The sequence below is a fragment of the Tigriopus californicus genome, chromosome 1 (assembly GCF_007210705.1).
Source record: "Tigriopus californicus strain San Diego chromosome 1, Tcal_SD_v2.1, whole genome shotgun sequence".
Classification (NCBI taxonomy): domain Eukaryota; kingdom Metazoa; phylum Arthropoda; class Copepoda; order Harpacticoida; family Harpacticidae; genus Tigriopus; species Tigriopus californicus.
Window position 1 is genome coordinate 10,608,183 of NC_081440.1, and position 15,819 is coordinate 10,624,001.

Genomic DNA, 15,819 nt, shown 5'->3' on the forward strand with positions numbered 1-15,819 from the left:
TCATGGCAATTCCGACACATCTGATGCTCTCTGGGCGTTTCAATTACTACAACACTCCCATCGTTTTTCTTGATTGGATTGGAATTGGAATTCAAAAGTGCTCAGTAAAGTTCCCCATCTCTCCCTCCCCCCAAGTCTGTCTGTGGATGCATCTTCGTTCCTAAGTGGTTCGTCACACTTCATTGAGAAATAATGAGATAAGCATCTACCCGAGCTCATCCAAGCCTCCATTTATGGCATCGATGACCCAGAACTCAAGCGCATATTGTGTGGTATCAAAAGTTACTTAGACCCATCTTCGCGGCAAAGAATCGAATGAGAAAGACGACGGTTGAAGACGGCAAACAGAATGAGATCGATTTCTCTCGTGTGAGAACCGAATCATGACCATTTAATGTTTCATTATGACACGAGTCTAGTGGATTAGGTCTCAGGTGTCGACTTTTATACAGTACGGGCGTTAATGTGGTTCTATTTGATTGAACAATGACGATGGAAAGACACTAACAGTTACCTTCGTTTCTCGACCAACTCTATGTGCAAGGCTAAGTACGTTCCATTTGGCGGAAAGATGAAGACCATTCTGAAAAAGGCCTGCTGGTCAAAATCCCCATAAGACAAGTGGTGGAATGAAGATCTCCAAGAGTATTTCTATTAAAATTCGTTGTAGGCCATTTTTCATGTGTGCAAGTCCATTTTCTACACGATCGACCTCTAGCTTGCTCATCTTCTTTGCCGCATGCGAATTATGGCCACCACCGGGAAAGCTCAGTACACCAAAGCTAATCCAATGTGGCTTTGGCCTCGAGTAGGGGCCGTAGTGGGAGAGTGCAAATAAAAACCCATGTTCTAGATGAAACAATAGAACACGACTCAAGAGGTTCTGGCATTCTTAAGTGACTTTCCATACGGTTTTAATCAAATCTCCCCTAAAGTCTCGTTGCAAAAGAGTTTGAGAGAGCAAGAGACTCTGATAAACGAAGCTGAAAGGGGGGAAGCCAGGAAAGTTTTCGGTGAGTTTGCCATGAGGCAATTACAGGTGCCAGCTAAAAAGAAGAGGTAGAGGAAGAGAAGGCGAGCACGATTTACGGGTATAATTCAAAGAAATTCTTAACAACTTCCTAAAAAAGCGATTGTGGCAGCCTCGATCCCAAATTATAATAGGTATCGATCTGTGTGGGGCACACGCTGTCGGATTGAGATTTGCCTCAAATTGAGATTAGGGTTAGAAAAGAGGGAATTTCAAGCATTTTCAGTGGTTCCGAGTGGAAGATTCCGAAACCACGTTAACATGCTCAAAGTTGCCGTTCCTTTGACAAAGAAAGCACATCAAAGAACATAGAACGAGCGAAAGAGAGTCCGTAGTAGGAGAGGAAGCTGGGAAGGAGAAGAAGTGAGTGTGTGCGTGTGTGTGCGTGAGTGAGGGAACAAGCTTGGACCGCCTCACCATTTCATTCCATCTACCTCTGTTCATTCGCCGAAGACTCGTAAAGTGTAGGACGAGGCCCTGACTGACTGAGTTACTGACTGAGGGTTTGGCTGACTGACTGACTGACTGACTGACAAACCACCTCCTTGCCTGTTTGCTGGCCTGGCGAAAGAAATGTGGAGACTGTAATACGATGTAGTGCGCTGTTCCCGCTCTCATGTTCCACCTGGAGCTTCGTTTCAGTCAAAAGTCATCTTGATCAGAAATGTTGGCGATTGTTGGGGAGGCCAAGTTCCACAGGGCCACACAGTAGAGCACAATGCAAGTCAGAAAGTTCCTCATCTCATTTTAGACGCAATTGCCTCTGTTTATGTACGTAATGTGCACCAGATGAAGGAACTTAGCGTGGGTACTCGGAATTGTCATTGCAACCACTTACTCGTACATCTTCTTCTTCTGTGATACTGTGTGTGTCTTCATCCTAAATTTTTGGCTCGGGTCTAGGGCAAAAGCGGCACGACATTGTGGGTATGTGTGCGCAGTCTTTGTAATCCATTTAAAAGACGAACCAAGATAGATCGATAACTTGAGAAATCACGACTCTCTTGTCGTGGATGATTCATTTTCTCCGAAAGGTAAAACACTTTGGGTTCTGGTGCGCATTCACCCGAGTCGAGCCAAAGATCGTGCCCTCTGTTCATGATCCCACCCCGAGCATAGCAAAGACGAACGGGAAGGCGGCGGCTGATGCTTCAATTAATCTTTGTCTTGCTCAAGTGAAATGCTCGTTGACCTGAAACCAATTCATATGCTTATCCATTTCTGGGTTTTAAAGAGGTTTTTCTTAAATCTTTCCTCGCGAACTCTCCGTCTAGCACATTCGTGAGACAGACCATTGTTCTATGTGGATGATGAAAAAGATTACCATGTTAGTGGTGATGACGTCACAGTTGGCCTCGAGCGCCAGAAAATATGTCAAGAATGTCCGATTTAACATACTTCAGTCTCCTGTTTGAAAAGCAAAACCAATTGTCCCTGTTGAAGGCAACCGTTCGGGTGACTACTGATCTGGCTGTTCACTTCTTAATTACAGACCAGCAAACAATGGAGGGGAAATTCTTGGGCAATTCATGGCGTGTCTTATCGCTTAGAGCTAAAACAAAACCTTATCGAGCGTACTGAGTAAATATGCTACACAATAAGAAAAGAAACGAAACTTTGTAGTACGAGCACAAACCCGCGTTTGGTTTTCCGGCATTTGACGAGAACCAAGTCGAGAGTCGAGTGAATCGCGGACCTTATGAATAATTTGGAAGGTTTCTTCGATGCGCTCAATATTCCACAAGGATTTGGAGGCCAGTGGGGGCTCTTCTATCAGAAGAATACTTTTGTCCCGTTGGGCACATGGACGAAAAAGCTTCCTTGGCCAGCTTCTCTCCTCGGTCTTCCAAAGCTCCATCCAGACATGTCCTAAGAGCTATCTCTTGCTCATTTTCAAAGCGGGTGGAAATTAATTTCCGTTAGACACCATCCTCTGGCCTTTTTTCCATCAGTCTCGTTGGTAAAATTCTATTGAGTTACCAATCTCGTTCAATATAGTTACCACTTATGCAGCAGTAACCTGGAGAAGATAGTTCTTAATGAAGCGACTGTTTGAGTAAGATTGCAACGGTTCCCTTCGATGTCTGCCACATTCGAGGATGGACCTTTTTTCTCACAGGTATCAAAGTGTGTTATGTGGCCACAAGAAAAACGACAAATGTCCTTGAGTTTGTTTGGCGAAGGAAGATTTTTTTACTGAGGAAAACTAGGTTAATACTAGTTTTTGTTCCAAACTACTGGACTTGACATCAGGCTAATGCATTGAAGGAACTGTCCTCGTCGTCATCATTGTGGTCCATGTATACTATGCTAGCACAAGGGTTTATGTGGTGGTGGCCGTTTTGCTTCAAGTGCAAAGAATAAAGTAGAAGAGAAAGAGGAGGAGACAAGAATATGAAGAAGAAAGAAAGAAAGACGGAGAGAGACAGAAAGAGAGAGAGCATGCAGTTGAAAAATTAAGTCCTCAATTAACCCCATGATGAGAAGTGGGACCAAAGAAAAGCAACGGTTCCAACTTTTCTGTCGGCTACTCTTGGCTCTGTGAAGAAGAAAGAGAGAGGAATAGAGCGGAGAAAAGGAGACTTTGAATATAAATTGACATTTTTCTTAGTAGATAAGGATCTTCTTTTCACTTTCTAGCTCTTAAAAGAGACAACATAAAATGCAGAAATTTCATCTTTTGTGCGAGAGCTCAACCTTGGTTCCTTCTTATGCCTCTGACGTCTGAGCCAAAACCGCTCAATAAAAATAAAAATTGGCTCTCACTTGTATATGAAGTTTGCGGTTCGGGTTCCAAGTAAATTTACCTCTTTTATCAAAAACGAGCTTTGTTTCATTGTTGAATTGATGAAATTAGTTGCGGAAAATTTCGAGTAAGACTGTAATGTGGAAATTGGCCATCAGCGCAAAGTTTCTTCCTCTCATTTCTACCAATCATCACTTCCATATTTATATGGAATGAATAATTACTCATGCTTGGCCTGGCCTAATATTAACCTAATGCCACGAATAAGCTTGGTTGAGCCAGCTTATTTGAGTTTATTTCTAAAAATACAATACTAAAAGAATGCAATGTTTTTATCTTGTCAAACAAATACCAGTATCAAACCGAAACGAATGTCAGCAAGTCTTTTTATGTTGGCAGAAATATGCCCCAGATTGTTGGCATGTTCTCTGAATTACCCTTTGGGTTGTGGGCTGTTATTGGTGCCGTCCTTGTTGTCCGGGTTCTTCGTCTTACTCTTGTTCTCATTGTGTTATTAACAACAGCCAAACACATATTGCACATCCATTGCAAAAGAAAGACAGAAAGAAAGAAAGATGTGGCCGTAATCATTGTGTTTAAGAGATTGTTGTCTCCTTCCTCACTTATGAGTTCCGCATTCTGGTACTTATATGTTGCACATGTTCCCTGCATATCAAATGAGCACGACTTTGCGTACGGATCCCTAACTCTTTCTCACTCTCTCACATATGCTTTTCTCAAGTTTCGCCCACGTTTTTTAAAGGTACATGTCATCCAACGAAGCTAGCAACATTCACTTCACGATTTTTCCCGATCCTCACCTTGAAATCGAAGAAACTTCTTGGCCTTGGTCATTCACTTTCACCATGGCCATTTCATAACATTTCATAACATTCCGTTAGTTTAAAGACCATGTACTTCCTTTCGTATGAGGAAATGTCCATTAGAATACAAGACCGAAAATGGGTCATCTGCCAATTTTATATATGAAAAAGGAGGAGCCCTCAGATATGTGTCACCTTCCTCTCCCATTCACGTTTTGGATAAAGAGACGCTCCATGATCTATTGGTGGCTCGGGAGTCCATTTTCTCAAGTGCTCTAGTGATTTTCATGGTTCATTTGAAATCAATGCCAGATCATTGACGTAGGATAAGGTCGGATGGACTAATACCTTTGGGCTTCATGGATCTTTTCGCCAATTGAGCCTCATCCACATCTCTTTTGACGGCTAACAGGGAAGGAGGGCGAGGAAAAAGTCTCCTTGTCGTAATCGTCGTTTGTTACTACGGCACACTAGTTTGGCCTCTCAAGGCCAATAATAAAGTGTTACACGGTTTTGTTGGTCCATCAGACCAATTCCATTGACATCAAACAGGCGCATAGCCAACTGGATACTTCATCTCGAGGAGACGTCGGCGAAGGGACCAAAGAGGAAGGATGGATGGATGGAAGGATGAAAGCGTAATAAAAAAGAAGACCAATTCATTGGCAACCAAGGTATAAGAGAACATTTTCATTGATTGTGCAATGAATAAAGTATAAGGTACAATATGAAGGCGCGGTTGGGCTGAAATTCATATTCTGCGACTACATTCCGAAAGGTTGGAACGCAACTGGAGCTGGTCATATTATACTCAGTCCCTTTCAAAATCTGAAACAAAGCAATTCAAAATTGTATTTAATACTTGCATTCCCTATATCACTAGATGCGGGTTCATTCGCTGCATCTAAAGCTCTGAAGCTCTGTGCAGTTTATGTTCTTCAGATAAAAAAGGCCGTTGGACTTTAGTAACGTAGCGAGTACGAAAGTGAGGTAATTAATCTTGAGAGCAGCATTATTTACTTAACCTTTGTACGACAGAGATCTACTTGACCGAGGAATGGTGATATAATGGAATAATGATGTTCTCATTCGGCCATAGCCCTGTCTGAAGAGTCTTTCATTACATTGAGATCTGCTAAACGTTGTCGACACGAGCGAGGTCGTCCTCATCTTGAGGGATTGAGTCATATTTAGATTTGGCACATCTCTCTAATGAATGAGCTTGAATTTGCATTGAAACTAGATGAATGTTTCCCATTAGGCGAACATCGGTGTCCCTACCTCGAAGTTCGCTCACTCGTTGGGACTGCAGACTGTCTGTCCCCCCCCNNCCCCCCCCCCCCCCCCCCCCCCCGCAGACAAATCCGGATGGTGTAGTGGGACAAAGCTCATTTACAGCAAGATTAGTTGGATTTGATCGGATTACTAGTTGCAACTATGTAGGTCACCACTCTAACCAGAATTAAGCGAAAAGCGACGAAGGCCGAGCGGCCTGTGAAACACATCTATGACATCCATCTAAAGATTAGGAAGTGACAAGGCCATTTCTGTCCGTTAGCCATTTGGACGTTCTTCCTAGAAACTAAGATGACCTTGGTGAATGATATCATCTCCAATCAAAATACAAGACTTTTCCCTTGATCCAACGTGTGCGTGTATTGAGTTGTCACAACTAGAGTGGTTGCTGGTGTTGTTGCTGCTGTTGCGGTATTGCTAGTATTGGAACATCAACCAGCCAGAAGATGAGGAACAACATGTTTGTTGACGGAAAACCGGCCAAAAGTCTAGCTGATCGGTGTCTTTGTACCAACAGCCAATCCTTTTGTTCCTACTTTGGTTTGGGTGGCTTTGACCTTCTCGTCCTTATCTCAAGAGGTGCCCTATAAACTGACCCTACTGATTGATTGGGCCTTTTACCCAACCGATCAGTGTGAGAACACAATAGCACAAGGATCCAAGATTTTCAGCGATTTTCCAAAAGCCTCTTTACCATCAGCCTGTCTTCAACCTCATCCTCATAAAGAGATTCTTCTACCAATTTCACCATCGGAGTACACTAATTGAAACAACAAAATATGATACGAAAAGATGTATGTGGCCAGTAGACTGAGCCTGACACAAGTATTCCCACACAGGCAGTTGTTCGGCTTCTTATTGCTGTTGAAGCGAATTTCGAAATGGATCTTGGTTCCAGAGGAGGAACATTTCAAGCCGAGAAGGAAGATATTGGTTAGTACTTAGAGCGTGAAAAGGAATTGTCCCCCATCTGGAGCATTGATTTGCCTATTCCTTTGGGTGCGAAAGTGACGTAGGCCAATTTGCAACCGCATCTTTATTGGCCTGAACAACAGATCGGCAAATTGGACTTCTGTGGACGCACCACGTTTTTGTCCCAGATTCTGTGCCCCTTCTACGTAGGGCAGTGTCCAATAACTTGTCTCCTTGTGGTGGGATGAGCTGACAGCTCAAGAGAGCCCTAGGCAAGACTTATTGTGAGAGCAACAGCTGTCCGGGCAATGTGTCACACTTACTTGGCAATTCATTAGCAATACAGCTGTTTGTATCGGAATCGCATCTTTGAGGGAGGGCATTGCGAATTCTTTCAATGATCTCACGTGTTAGTTGTTCACTCTTGGCTGTTCGTATAAATAAATTTGACTTTCACTTTTCACCGGAAAGGCCATGGCAAAGCCCAAGGGAAGGCAACTTTCACCAAAAGCGAGAGAGACACAGAGCCAAGTGAAGACACAACAAACCAAAAGGATACGAGAAACATCAAAGATCTAAGGAGGATGTGTGAGCATGGTTGTTGCCTCCGCTTTCGCCTTTGGCACGTGGCAAGTTGACTTTTTTTTTACACGAAACCGTCTCGTAAATCGAGTATTTTGTCAACAAACAAGTTTTTAGGACTCTTTGCCTGAGAGAATTCCAACAAAGAGAGGAAAATTAGGTTCCCAACAAGTTATTCGTGCCTATGAATGAAGGTGGAAGAACAGTTGGGAGGCTCTGAACTCGCCTGGCCTTTGCCACCAATCGCTAGCGGTGCATCAGTCAGTCATTGCGTATTGACTCTCATTCTCTTTTATTGCCGATTCATTTCAATTAGTTAGGCTTTATGCAGTGGGCTCTGGATAAATGGCTCCTTTTGGCGAGTTGTTCCATGAGTGTCGTTGCAAATGGAACTGTGTCACTGTTTGTTAATCTCAGCTCTTTCTTGGGGGCTGGCGAGGATCTCGATTCATGTACATATGTGGCCGAGCGTGCGTGAGAAATTGGGGCTTTGGCACACTTTTTTCGGCTCCCGAAATATTCGTTCCCCCCTCCTCCCTCATCGTTCTAGCGTGCCCACATCTATGTACTCGGGCTCTGGAGAAGAGTGTTATGGCTTCGAAATCAGATTTCCACTTTCATTTGTGCTTGGAACATGCACATTGAACTGTATTGTATTCCTCGTTTAGTATGTGCATGAAACAGTATATCCTTACGTATAGCCTACAAGTATGTCTTTATTGCAAAAGGCAAACTGTAAACGAAGAAACGAAGAGGTTGGAGATATCCTTGAAGAGGAACTTTCTTTCAAAACTTTCTCGTTTTGTTAGGTTCTTCTTGTCTTTGGTGAGCTCGAGAACATTTCAATCTATGACTTTGCAGGCTTCAGGAGAGGCTTTTTTATCTCGTTGAAGCCATTCATTTCAGAAATTAGACCTCGTTCTTTATGCTTGTTCTGATTCCCCCCATTAGTGTGGAGGAGAAACACTAGCAGACATCATTCATCCCAAAATGATCTGGCAAAGCTGCTATGGAAGCGAATCAACTGTAATGCAACTGACGGTTTGAACCACTTCAGAGCAGACGATGGACAAGGCATGCTCGCTCCTATTTGAAGAGGGGAGGAACAAAGTGGGTTCCGCCAAAATTGATATGGACGTTCTCGGACCCTCGTGGAAATCCCATATCTCTTGCATTCCTTTCTCACCTTGGTCCAATCCACCCACCCAAAAAGCAGCAGAAGCAGCTTCAGCACCATTAGCTAAAACAGACGCGTCCTTTTTGCGAGGCAGCATTCGGAGAAGAGTTGGACTTACTGTACTATGAGAGGTACTATATCGAACTTAGCGCATCGGCTTTGTCCTCTGGACCTGTGCTTGTTATGTTATTTCTTGGTCGGGATTCACGTTCATCAAATTCATATCTCTCAGGGTTTTTCATCTGCTCTCCTCGTTCTCTTACTTACTCTTCTCATCAGATTCCTGTCACTTAGCGTTAGCCTGCAAGAAATTGACGCATAGAAAGATCATTTGGAACAGCCACTGAAGGCAGGAGAAAACAAGGCCAGTAAGTCCATAAGTAGTTGTCCATGAACCAAGAGAATGGATTTCGTGTTGGAAATTTCCCCTCTGCGGATGTTGAGTGAGCCTCCTCTGCTCCTGTTTTCCGAACTTTCGATACCCGAACTTGTCTGGAATGCACTTATTTTGTCTTGATTTTCTTCACTTGCCATGCTTGCCTCCCCTGTCCATGTGAATCCATCCCTGAGCGTTAACCCAACCATTTGTTCGCGTCTTTCCGCCCTAGTTTGGCCTAGTTGTTGGGATATCAACCACCTTTTCTTTGCACGAAGTACTACAAACATCCCACCGACAACGCACAGAGATCCATCGCTAGTGGCTCTTTAGCCAATTGCTGTCTCGAAAGGGTTGCTTAGGATCACCCGGGGAACAGTTTGGCACCAGCCTCGATGCAATCCAGGTCTCGAGGGGAACCACCAAAATCACACTCTAGAGATTTGCAAATTGAAGACTACATTTTCCCGCCCATTGTTTCGCGGTTTGCTGTTCTTCCAAACATTGTCTATAATACATCACGTTAGAAGACCTCTCCTTCAGCGACGCATGCTCAAAATTTCATTTAATCATTGATCTAACTTGGCATGGTTAGATTTCGGCAAGTTAAGGCTATATAAGGCTATGGTAATAGACTGCTGTAGCGTAGATGACGATTTCTCACCAAAAAAACGGTTCATCAAATGTAGGCTTGTCTGCCAGGAATGTACAGAGAGATCCCCGAAATTCAATGATCCCCGAATCAGTCGTTATATGGCTAGAACCAACATGCTCTCAAGGTGTTTCCATGTCTGATGTTTGAAGAACTTGGAACGATGCTTGAAGGCCAACAATCTGTCAAATGTTATGAGTGGCAGCACATCTTGCTTTTGGAGCAGGTGGTGGATGGATGTTCAATGGAAGAAAAGTTTCCTTTTGAGAATCATTGGGTTCATATTATGAGGCCTCATGGTAAGGCTGTATCAGAAGGCTGAGCCGAGAAAGACGTAGCGTGCAAATTGTCGTCTCGACACTTACACTGTACTCCTTTCACCTTCCATGAGGGCGACAGAGTTGGTCAGTAACAAAAGTTGACCATGAAGCTTGACAATTTTGAGCCTGGGCACGAATGGAAAGTTTTTGAGGGAGTTGGTTGGGATCTTACAAGCCCTGGATGGCCCCACTGAGTTCCTAATTCATAATTCAAAAAGGCATTCCTTACTGAAATGCTTTTCCAACTCGGCAATCGGTCTAGATTCGCCATTTCTCTCGACAATTTTGGGCTGAGAATCCTTGCTACTCGACTTTGACGCACGAGGCTTAAAATGTAGTCGCGATGTCACTTGAATTTCACGCCATGGTTGACGCCAACTCCATTAGTTGCCGATGGGCATTCATTCATCCATCCTCTTGACCAGCTAATGTCATCGTTATCTTTTGCTCGCAGTATTGGAAGAATACGAAGTTGTTGCGCATAGTACCAGGTCCCCCTTCCCAGCCTTTGTTTGACTTCAGTGCCCCGAGTAATCTCCTTCATTCCCTCTCAAGCTCAATTGAAATGGCATTGCTTTTAGGTTGTGGTCTTGTCCAAGTTTGAGTTGTTTCCCTTCCGGTCCAACCTTGATCAAAGGCTCTTGAAATTGAATTGGAAAGTCCGCAAAGTGGTCTTGTGTCGATATGCTCTGGGGTGGTGCATATTTGTTGGGCCTGGGTTATGCACAACTGAGGCAGATACTCGTTAAACCCTTTCTATGGATGGTTCTTTTCTTTTAATGATTAGCTTAAAGGTGAGGAGTTCTCTTTGGACCGAATTCCTTTGGGAGCAACATCCTTTATTTGTTTGATAATCCAAGTCATCTCCTAATGATATTTCGTGTTGGAATTGGGAGCCCGACCATAATCCACTAGTTACTGCTCCATAAACGTGCCCGTAAATCTTGTCATCCCAACCTCCTTCAAGGCCGGACGTGTGGTTCAAGCATCCCCATTTCCTCAAAGCATGGGTTTCTCGGCAACGGGGGACTCGACGAGGATTTTAATTGGCCGACTCGTCATGGTTTGACTCTCATGATTCAGTTCTGCAAACGCTTCTTGGCCAAAGGCGGATGTCTTGTACAAACTGAACTTCGTACGTAGTCCCCCAGCTTAGGAATGGCACTCTCTTTGTTAGAGTGAAAGAAGGTTTGAGACATCCATTGTGAGTAAGTCATCTTCTTAGTGGGAAAAGGGGGGACTCTTCTTCTCCTCCTTCGCCTTGTATAACATTCCCTCAGGTTCCAAGTGCATTTCACTTGACAAATAGTGGCCCTGGAGGTGGAAAAGGGCCTTACAATGGGTGCAATTGGGTCCATGAAGAGCTTCAAAATTCATCACAATGTGTGCCTCTTGAAAAAAATGAGAAAACTCTGCTCGCATCTTTCAATCCACTGACTGGTCTTTGACTACTAAGATTCGTGCTTGAGAGGTAGCACGTTTGAAGTTTGATTAAGGCTCGCTTGTGTATTAATTAGGCGTTTCTTGTGATATCCATTCAACGTTGGTGACGGCAGAATTTTCTATCCAGATACAATTTTCCCCTTATGGTATTGCCATATTTAAAACCTATACAAATACTGAATGTTGGTCAAAGATTAATTCCTATTGTCAAAATGATGTGTTTAAAAATATACTTTTATGAGAGTCTTTTGGTAACTGAAACAGATTGTATCGATCAATTCCTTTTTGTTCCTTGATGGCGTACTCGGGAAAATAATTTGAAGTGAAAGTAAAACGACAGAGACAGTTCACACTCAGGAAATGTCAACCGTGTTAGGTTAATGTGCCGCAGTTCCTCAGGAAATCGGGGGAAAAAAGCGAATGTAGAATGTGTCAAGATAATTTGGTCTCACTTGTTTGCTCGAGAATGTGTTGGATTTTCGTTCTCGTAATTGGATTGCTTTGAAGTGGAATGGAATATCCCCAATCCAGTTCGTAAAGAGTGGTGGTACTTTGTAGATGTAGACCCGATCCAATGTGGAATGCTCGGCTTGGAACAGACGTTCGAACGTGGCTTCGAAGGTAGGCACACGCTTGACAAGTGTGATCAGCTTGACTTACTTTTAGACGGGTTTTTGGCACTCGTTTCAAGTTTACCTTCTGGAAAATGGGGGAAATGCTGCAAGAAAATTAGAAGACCCACAACCGCGTCCAAGGTCTCCAACTTCCATAGAAATCGATTCAATTCTCGGGTGAAGCATAATGGTGTCTCTCATCCTACAGACGTGTATGAATGTGTTCATTCACATTAGTTCAAGAGCATTTTGAATACCTTTGCACCCATATTCCCTTAGTTCAAGGTCAGCCAATGGCTGAGAGCGAGCGTGAAGTCTTGTTGGCAAAAACGCACGAGTCTGTTTATGAAGGCTTTGGCATTTGTTGATCCATTTCTCATCCATGAACGCAAGCAGACAAGCAAGCACGCACCGACGTCGCTGGTTGGTGGGGCGTCAGCGTTCTCCTCTGCAAATTGTTTTGATATGGTCAAATCCGAGAAATCTCCCGCTCTTCCTCCTCTCACTCCCAGCCTTTTCCTTTGGTGGCGTTGGGTCCACTCATCCGAGTGAGTGGAGCAACTCTTTACTGACCGAGTGGAACAACATGAACAACAAAGTGAGGAAGAGACGGAAGAGCAGCAGCCTCAGAAAAAAAGGAAGATCAACTCGTATCATCCATTATTTAGGCTCTCAACTAACTTATCGCAAAGTCGTGACTCCCTTTGCTCTTGGAACTGCTTACAATACTTTCTTCGCTCTTCGGCCACGGCCCTGCTTGTTTCCGCCTAAGGAAAAAAAAACTTGTTCAGCCTTACAATGATCCTTGTTTTTGGACATGCTCCACACCCACCCAAGCTCCCATAGGAAGATTTCATCCGCTACCGCACTCCCGTCTTGGGGCTACATTGTTTAAGTTCGAAGTGAAAAAAAACCGTTGTCAGAATTTAGACAAAGGATCGAAATAATCTATGGTCATAAAAAGAAGATTCATCACAGTTGAGCATATTTTGGAGGCAAAATTTGGAAAGTTGGCCAAGTGTGAAACCAGCCTTAGAAGTGAATGCCACCAAAATGCACCACCACCATCACCACCACCACTGCTGATGCCTACCCTGCCACATCAGCAATTTCAAACTCTCTGATTAGTTCCCTTGATCCTGACTTGTTCAAATACCAGCTGAGACTCCGATGGAGGTACTTTCTCTCACTTTGTATTTCCCCTGGTACTTTAAGAGAAATTCCCTCCTTTGATTAGATTACTTGTCTCTGGGATTTCATCTGAATTAAAGCAAAATATCTTTTATCCAAGACAATACTTGAAAAGAGCCTAAATTGTCTCGTCTCTCGTTCAGCGAATAGTTCTTGGTTGTGCCAAGTTTCACTTGACATATCTTCTCTCTCTCTCTCTTTTGGGACGTTGATCAGAATTAACCTTCGCCGTGTTTGACAAAAGGAGAGTGATTTTAGGGAAGGCAACCTCATCTTAGACATTCGTTGGATTCAATCGGTTTGTTTCAATGAAAGTAAGCTCCTCTGAAATTGGGGACGAACAATCACAGTTGAAGTGGCCTTGCTAACACCTGAAAGAGCACATAATTTCTCAAGTTTTAGTAACATGGTGCTTTCATTGCCTTGTTTTAGTGGTCTAGGATGGCATTTTTTTGTCATCCACTACCTTGTTTCAATTTGGTTTCCCATTATTTTTTAGTCCTATCATTTTCCATGGTTGGACCGCTTGAGACGAAGTGAGCATCCCTGAAGGCGAAGAACTCCTTTTTGTATCCTTCTCTTGGGAAACGCTAATCCTACCACTAGACTACTGCAACTAGGGTTGCACAATCGTTCCACTAGAACAGCCTTGAAGGCTACGCCAGTCAGAATCAAAGAGGATTGAGAAGCGATTACATAATCCTTTTGTCCTTCAGTAGCTGACCGAGGATACAACATGAAATATCGCGAACTTGGCCTCTTTCTTTTTTGAACTTGCACAAGCTCATTTGACCTTAGGCGTAGACCTCTATATTTCTCAAGAACCGTCCTCCAGAAAAAAACTCTGCTCTACGTAAGAAACAATTATTTGAAAATGTTTACACTTTGTGGTGGTGAAAATCCACCAGAAAATTTGGCAAATTGGAGTTGGAGTATTTGGATGAGAGATTTCGTTTCAAAATTTCCATTAGTCGGCCTTGGCACCCTCTACCTCGTACCGCCAGTCGACCACGAAGGCCACCTTGCCATTTCTATTTTCAAGGTGAAGACTTGGTTAGGCGGAGGGCTCTTCCTTCTACGGAGCCGCAAACGGGAATTTGTGGAGAAAAAACTTTTTAAAGAGGATTGAACGATCGTGGAGGTGGTGGCACACCACCAATGTGAGCAAGTGTGAGAAAGAGAGAGAGAGTGAGTGAGTGAGTGAGGAGGCGAGTACCGTGCAGTTCCATTCTACCTCATCTTACATGAACTATTTGGTCCCACGAAAGCTGAACTAAAGGGCGAGTGAAATGGAACTTGTGGGTGGACGTAGAGCACCCGAGGCTAGACCAAGTCCGAGAATTGAGCTAGTAGGAGAAACAGTTGGTGTGATCGAACCAAGCCTTCGATGTTAGAGAAGCAATACAGTGGTTGGTTGGCTATTGGAAAAAAGATTGGTCTAACTTTTGGCTCTTTGTAATCTTGGTGCCAAGCTGCAACTTTTGGAGACTCAGAGCAAACGAGAGGGAGAAAAAAGAGAGAGCTCACATTTGTTTGTTGAAAAGGTGGTGGGAGGCTGTTTGACGACGGAAGAAGAGGGAACAAGTTTCATGCATGGAACACCTTGGAAAGAACGAGAGTACTAAATTGCCATGATGTTCCTTTCCTGGACCAATTTGAGCACGCATGTTTTGGCAGAAACTTCGAAAGTAACTTACTTCGACACCAGGATTGGCCACTACCTCTTCGGGGAAGGAGCAGGAGAAGCCAGAGCTGAAGTTCCCACCGGTCGGTCTTTGCTGCTGTATGGAAATTTAATCCAAGTTTAAGTCCCGCTCGAGCGCAGAGGGATGATCTGATCATAATTGGGCAGAGACCCATACCTAAGCTCCATACAGAATGCTTTTCATGTTTTTTCTTGCGTTCCATTCCAGGTAAGGTCGATTCAAACCATTCAAAGCTCTGTTTCATTGGCAAAACGCGGAATCCAATTGAAGTAATTGACATTTAACATGGAAACTTTCCTTTCAGGAACCGATCGCTGATCTGGTTTCCAAAGTTTCACTGTCGTAGTGAGTGACATTAGGAGGCACAGCTATTTGACTTCAAGTCCCGTGAGGGACCTTTGATGGATGGCTTATTTCCCAGTTAATGTTTTTACCAATGGGAGACCCTTTCCTAATAACAGCAAGTGAAATTCCAAAGGCTCAATTGCAAGCTCTCTGCTCAGTCTTAGAATTTTGCAAAAAGCCCTAGCTTCCAAAATTGGTCCTCCCGCTGCTTGTGCATCGTCATGGTGATGATCGTTATATCCACCTTGGTCTTCCCCCAACCACATGGGGGCCAACCAACAACATGTTCCTCGGGACTAAAGTATGTCAATAAATTGCGCCCAAATTGTCAATCCCAAACTTGAAGTTTTATCCAACATGTGTTGTGTCACTTGGGCCCTTGTTGGCTGGTCGTGCTCAAATTGAGTTTCCAAACAAGCTCTGACGAGGCTCCAATTTTCAACATTTCAAGGAAGGCCAGAGAATCAGTCAGGGTGGACGTTTGGGTGCCTTTGTTGCACGAGTCTCGATTTGATTTTTTTTGCTCGTTGGAACAGATAATGGCTCTCGTTCTTTGTCCTCGATGATACTCTTGTGTATTGAAGAAAGTGCTAAAGTTTTCAATT

General features: G+C 43.7%; 1 protein-coding gene across 4 annotated transcripts in view; it reads left to right on the forward strand.

Annotated features, from left to right (window-relative positions):
* LOC131893399 (protein sidekick-like) overlaps positions 1-15,819 on the forward strand; it is a 50,706-nt gene that overhangs the window by 4,563 nt on the left and 30,324 nt on the right. The gene's annotated exons all lie outside the window — the stretch shown is intronic.